We start from the raw sequence: 9949 nt of genomic DNA on the forward strand, positions 1-9949 counted from the left end.
CATCTTGCTATATTGCCCAGGCTGGGAGATTTTATTTCTTATCCAGAATGCTTTAGAGTTGTCATGCAATTGCTGACTGCTCCTTATTTATCTGAAATATTCAAACGAAGTTTTTTAGGAATCACATTCTGTGGTAAATATTTATAAATGGCCAGACGTGGTGGCTCACTCCTGTAATCTCAGCACTTTAGGAGGCCGAGGCAGGCAGATTGCCTGAGGTCAGGAGTTTGAGACTAGCCTGGCTAACATTGTGAAATCCCATCTCTACTAAAAATACTAAAAATTAGATGGACGTGGTGGCGCATGCCTGTAATACCAGCTAGTCAGGAGGTTGAGGCAGGAGAATCACTTCAATCCAGAAGTCGGAAATTGCAGTGAGATCACACCACTGCACTCCAACCTGTGAGACAACAAGACTCTGTCTCAAAAAATAATAATTATTATATATAAGTACTTGGAATGATTATTAAATATCTACTAAATTAAAAGAAAATTATTTACATGTCATTTGGAAGATGCAGAAGCTTAAATTCTTCATTCTGATAGACAAGATGAAGGAAGTATTTTATAAAAGCAGCAGACCTAGAAGTTTGACTGCAAATGATAAATACTAAAAATTATTTGTTGAGTGAGCAATGAACTATTTCTGGTTTGTTGCGAATTAGAATATGTCCTTTAAAAGTCTTAACATGGCACTTTTAGGAAGTAAAGAGATAGTTGCTACAATGTAAGGTAACTTTCTGTTGTTCTCCTTGTTACCTACATGTGATGATATAATTCCAGCAGAGCCATTTACATGATTCTGAATTCTGACTTTAATTATACATATAGGATCTTTTTAAACTAAGAGCTGTGCTTAATTGTCCCTCCTTTTACTTTTCAGAAAGGATGTTTCTGCCCAGTAGTAAGAAAATAAATTGAAGAGCATGAAAAAAGAATAGAAACATGCAGAACACTCCTACGGGTGTGAAAAATCAAAAGTGATACTTTACTGCAACTTGACACCAACGTGTGTCTAATTAAATACTTGAAAGAGAGCATTGTTATTCAAAGACAAGTATGTAGATTAAAACGTAAAGGTAAAATTCCCCCAACTAATACTAACACATAAAACCATTTTTCTTCTGCTTTTTTCCTTACTCCTATCCCACATGATAGAATTGACCTTCACTATTTATTGGCCCGGAAAGAGAAATCACACACTGCCCCAAAGGCTGACCTGCCAAGAGTAGGGAATAGTTATTCTGGGAACTAAAAAGCATTGACAAGTCTCTCGAAAATTGCACCTACACTTCCTGGTTTCCTTCTTTCAGCTCCTATTTTTCTATGCAAATCAGGGCAGAGAGTTTTTTCCTAGTCTCAGTGCAGCCAACAATGTGGCTGCTGTAGACATGAGCGATTGGAGGATATGGCGATGTTGATTCAATTAAAGTCTGATCATCAAGAATGGGTTCAGGGAGCTAGATTCTTCTGTTCCCAGAACAGTACATTTCTGCACTTTTCTCAGATGCTGCATTGGAAATTTAATGTCAGTTGTATGTATTTGTTTGTGCAACTAGGTGTTTTCCAATATCCTAAGACATTGCTAAAATAAAAAATAAAATAAATAAACACACAGACACTTGCACATAGTGGAGAGACAAACAGACCAAGTGAGTTGTAGTAAAGCTTAGTTGAATCTTCAAACTAAAAAGATGGCATCATCATTAGCAAAAAAAAATCTTCAGAATCAGACTGCCTGAAACCTCACCCAAGGTAGAGGTACCCAAACTGATTTTTGTCTAAGGCAGCCTTAGAAATTGTCAGGAAAAGACTTTTAGAGACCATCTGCTTAGCTTCAACTGTCAAAAATATAAAAAATAAAACAGTGATGCTAACCTTATCTGTTTTCCTCCTACCTCACTTCCATCTCCCACCAAACACATGTGTGCATTCACAAACACACATATTCATGAATAGGAATGGTCCCTGCAATACTTAGCACTCTCTGGGCAAGGTCAGTCAGTGATTCTTCATTTATTTTCCTTGTACTCTTTCCTTAGGCCAGAGATTGAAGATTTGAACATATGTACACACTCGCTTGGCTAACAGTCCAGCAAATTCCAGTACTCTAAGGATTAACTAGTCACTTTATTTCTTTTGGAAGGCTCTGCTATAACTGAAGCCCAACGTTTTGTTTATCTTCCACTGTTTATCTTCCAAGGAGCATGCTCCAGCGCACTCACCATGAGAAAGTACCTGCTGTGGAAATGTGTTGTAAGATTGTGAGATGTGAAGCCTTTTTGGAGGAAGAGCAGTTATTATCTAATTTTAAAAAGTTTTGTTCCTTTGTAGAAGTGGACAATACATAAGATTCTTAGAGATTTTAAACAAATTCAACTTTATTGAAGTAGCCTTTCTAGTCCCTTTTTAGTGTATAAAGTTAGACAGATCCACCTCTATGGTAACATAACGTAACGTAACGTAACGTAACATAACATAACATAACAACAACATAACATAACATAACATTTATGGTAAATGGATATTTGAAACTAATAAATATACACAAATTCCTTTTGAATTAATTGCTTTGACCTGCTCTTCCTACGACAATACTTTTTGGAGAACTGCTGAAAAATATTAAAAGAAATACTTATGTTTCAGAGCTCTTTGTTTCCCTGGTCAGGCGGTCGTGTGGATTCTAAAGAATAATGCAAAGATTCAGTGGCAGGAAGCCAAAAAGGGAATAAAGAAAAGCAAAGATGACATAAGAAACAACTCCACAAGCTCTCCCATTAATCCATGAATGACTGAATATGGATTATTAGTGAGCTTATTTCTTGTTTCAGTTAACAACTAAAGATGAGTAGCTTTCCAAAATTTTGTAAGGCATGATTGAATGAAGGCTCTCTCAAAATTCTGAAGTCCCTGGTTTTTTTCCTCCAGATTAATGTCGACACTAGAACTGTTTAACGTAATATGTCATTAAGAAAAGAAATCAGTAAAATTTTAGTTTCTTCTCTAGATACAGTTTCATGAAAATAAATAGAAAATAAAGGAAATTCAGTGACTCTATTCCTTGGTGTAATAGCTAGATTTTTGGCATTCAAATATAAACAAATAATTCTAATATGATGTAAGTGCTACATTCAAAATACATGTTATGAGAAGACAGATTTAAAATGTTATCAAGGGCAATGAAAATATACATTTTTAGCCTTTATTTGACTTACATGTTATTCAGTTAATATTTGATATTCAACAAACATTTATTGATTGTATATGTCAAATATTTACATTTTAATAATGCCAGCTTTTATCTCAAATTCTGTTTTGAAACAAAGATTATTAAATAACTTAGAATTCGTGGAGAAAGATGATGATTTGCCTTGGGAACATCAGAGGGAGAAAGAAATCAGAGGCCTAAGTAGGACGAGAGGTGTGTTGGTAAACATTTTACACCGGTTCTGCACTACCCTGATTTGTGGTGTTTTATACCAATTAGTATGGTATAAATATGAACACGATGTCTGATTTCAAGCTACCAACCTGCCATTACTGAATGCAGAGTCAGAAAGAGATGCACACAACACATTCTCCTAATCCATTATGAGCTTGCTGTATGTAGCATATCACTGTTAATACCCACCAGACAATGGCTTTCTAGGGTCACCTTATGACTCTACTTATGACTACATAACAGTCAGGATTGAGAGGCTGAATAGCTTTGCAGAGTGACTCATAATTGCCCGTAGACATATTTATATAGGACCCCATTATGTTTATCTCTTTTCTTCTCTGTATTTTAGAGCATCCACTCCCATACCCTGGCTCTTATTAGCCCTCTGCTACATTGAGCACCTGACCTCTGTTACTGTAAAAAGAAAAGTAGCTTCTGCCATGGGAAGCTGGTAATAAGTTTGAGCTACTTCAGCAAAATGCTTCCTTCCCCATTTTTTCACACAGAATATTAAAAAGATATATAGTCATAGATAAGATTTAATAAAAGTAATAAATGTTTCTGCTTCATCAAGGATATTCTTAAAGAATGCTTGCAGTTTTTCACTGCGAATATGTGGAGATGAAAAATTTGATGACTATAAGCACAGTTTAGTGCCTCAACCTTGATTAGAGCTAAATTTCCAGAACTATGACTTTTGTACCAGCAGTGAAAATGTCAAAACAATTTAAAGGGCCAATAATATCTTAGCATAATTATGAAAATAAATTTTACTTTGCAGAACTCACGAAAGGATCTCCAAGAGCCTCTAGGGGCCCAGAGATAACACTCGGAGTACAACCACCTTTGTCCAAAGTCACAAACGTGCCTTGGTTTGGTTATTGCCTCCTAACCAGGTTCCCATATTCATTCTGGCTACCTCGTAATCCATTTACCAACAAAAGCCAAACTGAGCTTTTAATAAGACAATTCTACTCATGTCATTTTCTATTCAAAATCCATTTAGGGCTTCCCATTAGTCTTGGGGTAAAAGTTAAACCTTCACCATGGCTGAGAGAGATTTTACCATCTGGTCCCTGGCTATTACCCAGCCTCATCTCTCTTGGATCTCCTTAATCTATTTGCAACAGCCACTCTGGCTTCTTTATGTTTTTCAAACATTGCAAACTCATTCTTGCCCCCTGGGTCCCTGCACACGCTTTTTGTTGTTGTTGTTCTTGTAATGCTTTCTCCATGTTTTATTTACCTAATCTGACCCATCCCTTAGCTATCAGTTTAAACCCCACTCTAAGAGGCTTTCCTTACCTGAATTCCGTCAGATTAGGTTCCCCCTCATATGCTTTAACAAACAGTCTTGTAACTATGTAATTAATGCTGTATTTATTTTTGAGGTCCTCCATGAGACTATAATTGCTCTCAAGGAAAAGGCTATCTGTCTTGCTCTCTGTCGTATCCCTAATGCTTGGCATATATTAAAGGCCTCTAATGTTGACTGATTTTACTGAAAGGTGTCGCCTAAGATGGGAAAGAAGGAATTGGAAGATTATCTACACATAAGTATCAGTCTGTCTGCACTTTTGAACATATACAACACTGACTTGTGGCCCTTCAAAGGAACAAGAAAGCACTTTAGCTCTGAAGTACTTGACAGGAAGAGAAAGAAAGGGAGGGAGGGAGGAAGGAAGGAAGGAAGGAAAGAAGGAAGGAAGGAAGGAAGGAAGAGAAAATTAAGCAAACTGGAAGGTGCAGAGAAGACAGTCTCTTAACCCCAAGAATTCAGAGTTAAGATTATGGAAGACAGATCAGGATAGCTGTACTCAAAATTGAAATTCAACCCTAGTAATGAAGATTTTGTTGCAGGAATAAATCTGTATACCTTAATCCCTCTTTCCCTTAAGATGGTGACTCTCCAAGGAGGTTACTGAGTTCTTCATTCAAATAGACTTAGACCATCTGTATACAGTGTCCAGGAAATTTCTGAGCTTTAGCAGTAGGCATAGCTTAGTCCCAAGTATGTATTTCTACTACACTTTATCCACTCGTTTCATTCCCTTATCTATTCCTCCATGCCAGATAAATACTGAAGTCTTATTCTAACTCTGAGTTAAGCCTGTACTTCTTGACTTTCTGAAAAAATTATCATGCTCCCAAGCTTAACCCTACAATAAGTTCTTCACTTCTAGAAAATACATGGCTCTCTATTAAAGAAACAGGCCAAAAATTAAGTAATTCCAGGAAGGCTCAAAGTTCTTCTGTAGATTACACTCATTATGGTTTGAACATGCCTTAGGCTAGGTGATAACCGGTATGTAACTGGACACAGTAGCCTAAGAAGATACCAGTAGAAATTATAATTTTATTTATTTATGTTTTGCTCAGTTCAAACTACCACACTAAAATGATTCAAGACCTCCTAAAACACTCCTGTAAATATCCTCTATTAATTTTACTCGAGATAAAATGGATGCATTTCACACAATGCAGTGTATGAACAATTTTTAGTAAGTTGTAAAGCTCAGGGTCACTTGGTGTCAAAAAAGTGAAAGCTTTGCTTAAATGGCTAAATATTTTATTATAAATGTCTCAACTACACTTAGAAGCAAATATGAGACATTATTTCCTGTAGTACTTTTCCCAAAGCTAAAGTTTGTTTTAATAAGACAAAGATTAAACACTGCAGTGAATTATGTCTGCACCCATGTGCAAACACCTTTTTCTTTTTGCTTGTCCTTGCAAATTTTTGAAGTCTGATATTTATTACATCATGTTTGAAAAAGAGACAGATTAAAGTGAAGCTTGAAAAAGAGAAGATGGTGACTGGAAGAGTTCTAATTACAGTGACCTAACATAATTGGGTCAGCAAGAGGGTAAGAATGAATGCATTTATAATGGAAATGGGAACTTTTCTGGAACATAGCTGAAACTGTGCCATTGCCTTGGAAACAGTCATTTTTTAGACTACGTTTGAGACAGGAATCCCAGGTTGAAAAGTTCAGAGTAGAATGTTAGCATCTAGGGGAGAATTAGTGGTTGTGTTGGAAACCTAGAAATCAAGAGAAAACTGAAAGGGCTGATCACTGAAAGGAAGAAAGCACCAATTTTCGTGGGGCACGAGCTAGTTATAAGAACTAGCATAGAACTATTAGAATTATTCATAAATTAATATAGATAATTGATAATAAATTGTTAGATAATGAATCACGTAATGTGAAGCAGGTCTAAAGGAAACTTGAAGATATCCTTTATTTATTTATTTAAACTGTACATGCCAGGCACTGGACTGGTGCTGCAGATTTTTTTAAAAGACTAGCCATCAAGAGGCTCACTTTTATTTTTAAAAATATCATTAGCACTTTTTCTAATGTATTTCATATTTCATACTTTTTATATAAATAGTATCAAACTTTTCCCAAATTAGCACAAAATAATGATACTTTCAATATTGTATCTAATTGTACTTTGCACTGATTATTATTTATATGACTATGAGTTATTTTAGTATACTATATTAGCATATAGTATAGTCTTATGGTATATCTGTATGTATACAACACATATATAATTGTTGCAAATTTTCTTTACAGATTTAGGTAACAGTTAAAAAAATTTCTTATATTTAAACCCTGATTTAGTTTTGTTTACTGCATATAGCACTTATATATTAATATAAGTATATATACTAACATAAATACTGCATTATTTACAGTAAGTACTAGTATAACTATACTTATATGAGTATAACCATATAAGTTATAGTATAACTTTATGTATACTTACATAGGCATAAGAATAAACAAAAAAAGAATAAACATAAGTATTAATATATGTACTAATATAAGGATACGTTCTAATAGTTTCTTCTTTTAATTTCCTGCACTAGTATTGTTTTAACACCTAATATGTACAATCATTAATAAAAATGATGACTTGATTTATACTTAATGAAACTTGATGTGTTAACTTTTCCACGACTATTGATGATGGGCTATAGAGCCAGACAGCCAGACTATTCATTGCCAAGCTTTCTCACATACTAAATACAACCCTGAGCAATCCTCAGCTTATCTGTGCTTCAATTTCTTCACCAGGGAAGTGGAAAATAATGATAGCCTCCTTATAGGGTCATATTGAGAATTGAATAAAAAGATTCATAACAAGTGCTTTACATAAATTCTGATACATATTAAGTGCTCAATAAAACTTTATTATTATTGTTATTATTAAAAATATTGCAAGATAAACGTAATAAATTTGAGACCCTGTGTCATCTTCTTCAAGGTAATAGTGGTGGAGGAGCTTGCCAATGCTCACTGTATACTGTACCAGGTGGTATTTGACTACATACAAAACTCAATTAGGGTTTAAATACTGGGAAATTTTTACTCACTGGTATCTTTACTTTCTAATAGAATGTTAATTTACTTACTCTTTTTCTCTAAGATTGAAAAATTCACAACTGTTTGTACTTTATTTTGAAGAGTACATATTTATCATGTGGTCATTATAGAAGATGTACCCCATGATTAAAACAATTTTGTTTTTCTGGCAGACATGTATATGAAATTGAAAATACAGGCTCTACTCAGCCTATAAAAACAAAAAATGAATATATTAAACATTTTTAAAACTTCTAAGGAAATCCTTTTGTAAATAAATGCAATTCTAGAAAGGATGCAATATTTAAGTAAAGCTCTAATACAAAAAGGATGATCAGAGATTTTTAAGTAGAACATTGAATTCGATTTCTAAATGTCACCATGTATTCTGTAAACAGATTTAGCTGACAATACAAATTAAATTGGAAAAACTGAACATCTCAGTTACGTCAACTTGCTCAGGCCTCGAAGATATACATCTCTGAAGTCAGGCTTAAGTCAATACTACGATATATGCAATATTTCATGAGAGCCATGTAAACCCTGCATTTAAAAGCATACGCTTGTAATTCTACTACTTAACTTTAGTCTTATAGGAGACTTGAAGGAAACAACTGACTCCAAACTACAGAACTAAATAGGGAAATGTGAGCAGTAAGCCAAGTATGCTTTTGAATCCCCATTTCTCTCTTTGCATTAATTTTGAAAACATTAGCTGCTTTCAGAAATAAACATACAAATACAGTAGAAGTTTGTTTCTCACTCATATAAAGTCCAAAATAGGAGTTCTCAACTGACAGGTGATCTCCTTTGAGCAGAAATTCAGAGACCCAAGCTTCTTCCAGTATTGGTTCCATTGTCTTTAACATGTTGCTTCCAATATGCCATCCTTATCTTCATCAAATAAAAAAGCAAATAACAAATAGCTCAAGTGAAAAGATGTCCTAGACCAGACCTGGGGGAGAGACAAATACCACTTCCATTTATATTCCATTGGCTGGAACTCAGTCATACAGCCACACCTCACTGTAAGGGAAGCTGGAGCTGGAAATGTAGTCTAAAATATTCCCAGAATGACAGTCAACAATGCCATATGATTCTTGATAAGCCTACAGGATATAGTTTCTTCTAAGTCACTAGTGATCTCCCAGCTGCCTCTCTTGCCTCTTTAATTTCTACAGGAAATCCATCCCATTAATTCATTCACAGTTATGTGTCAGCCCTACATGTGCATTTTCAAAGCAGAGGGATGAAGAATGATTACTCCCTCCATAAGAAGACAAATTGAGAAGTTTGAGGGTGGGTTTTGGGGGGCAGAGGGGTGTTTTGTAGTTTTTGGTAGGATAGGATCCAAAAATATTTAAGTAAGATCTACTTAGTTCATGAATAAGGCAAGTTCTAAAAAGCAGTCCGTTTCTTAGAAATGGAGAGAGAGGATACAAATTAAAGAATAAATATTATAAACAGTATCTATTTAATTCTGATTTGTTTCTCATTTATTTAGATATTCTCAATGTACAGTATTAGTAGGTTGGTAGTATTAGTAGGTTGGTGTCTGCTGGTATTGAGTAAAAGACACACTTTATCAAGCCAATGAGAGACCATTGTGTCTTAATTCCTATGTTGGGTTAGCCTATATAAGAGGTCTCATAGAAATCTCAAATGCAGCAAGTTCCAAAACTGAAATCTTGACTTGCCTCCACAGATTTATTTCACCCTCATCTCTTCCCTTGCCTGTTGGTGCAACTCTATCTTAAGAGTTGCACAAGACTAAAACTTTAGAATCTTTGACTCCTCTCCTTCTCTCAGACCTCTTATCCAAGCTTCCAGGAGATCCTGTTTACTATATATTCAAAATGCCCAGAATAAACACCAGCTTGGGCAACATAGCAAGATCCTGTCTCTATTTTAAAAATAATGAAAATAAAATTAAAATTAAAACCCCAAAATACCCAGAATATGAACACTTTTCCTCATCCTCATGGCTGGTTTGAGCCCCCATCATTTCTTACCTGGATCCTGAAATAGCCTCCTAAATACTTTTCTGTATGTAATCCTCACCCCTAAACACATACACACACACAAACACACACACACACACCCCTACTCTCAACCAAGGGACAAAAGTAGA

Source organism: Aotus nancymaae, unplaced genomic scaffold (assembly GCF_030222135.1).
Source record: "Aotus nancymaae isolate 86718 unplaced genomic scaffold, 86718_ANA_hifiasm-v0.15.2.pri h1tg000033l, whole genome shotgun sequence".
NCBI classification, from domain to species: Eukaryota; Metazoa; Chordata; class Mammalia; order Primates; family Aotidae; genus Aotus; species Aotus nancymaae.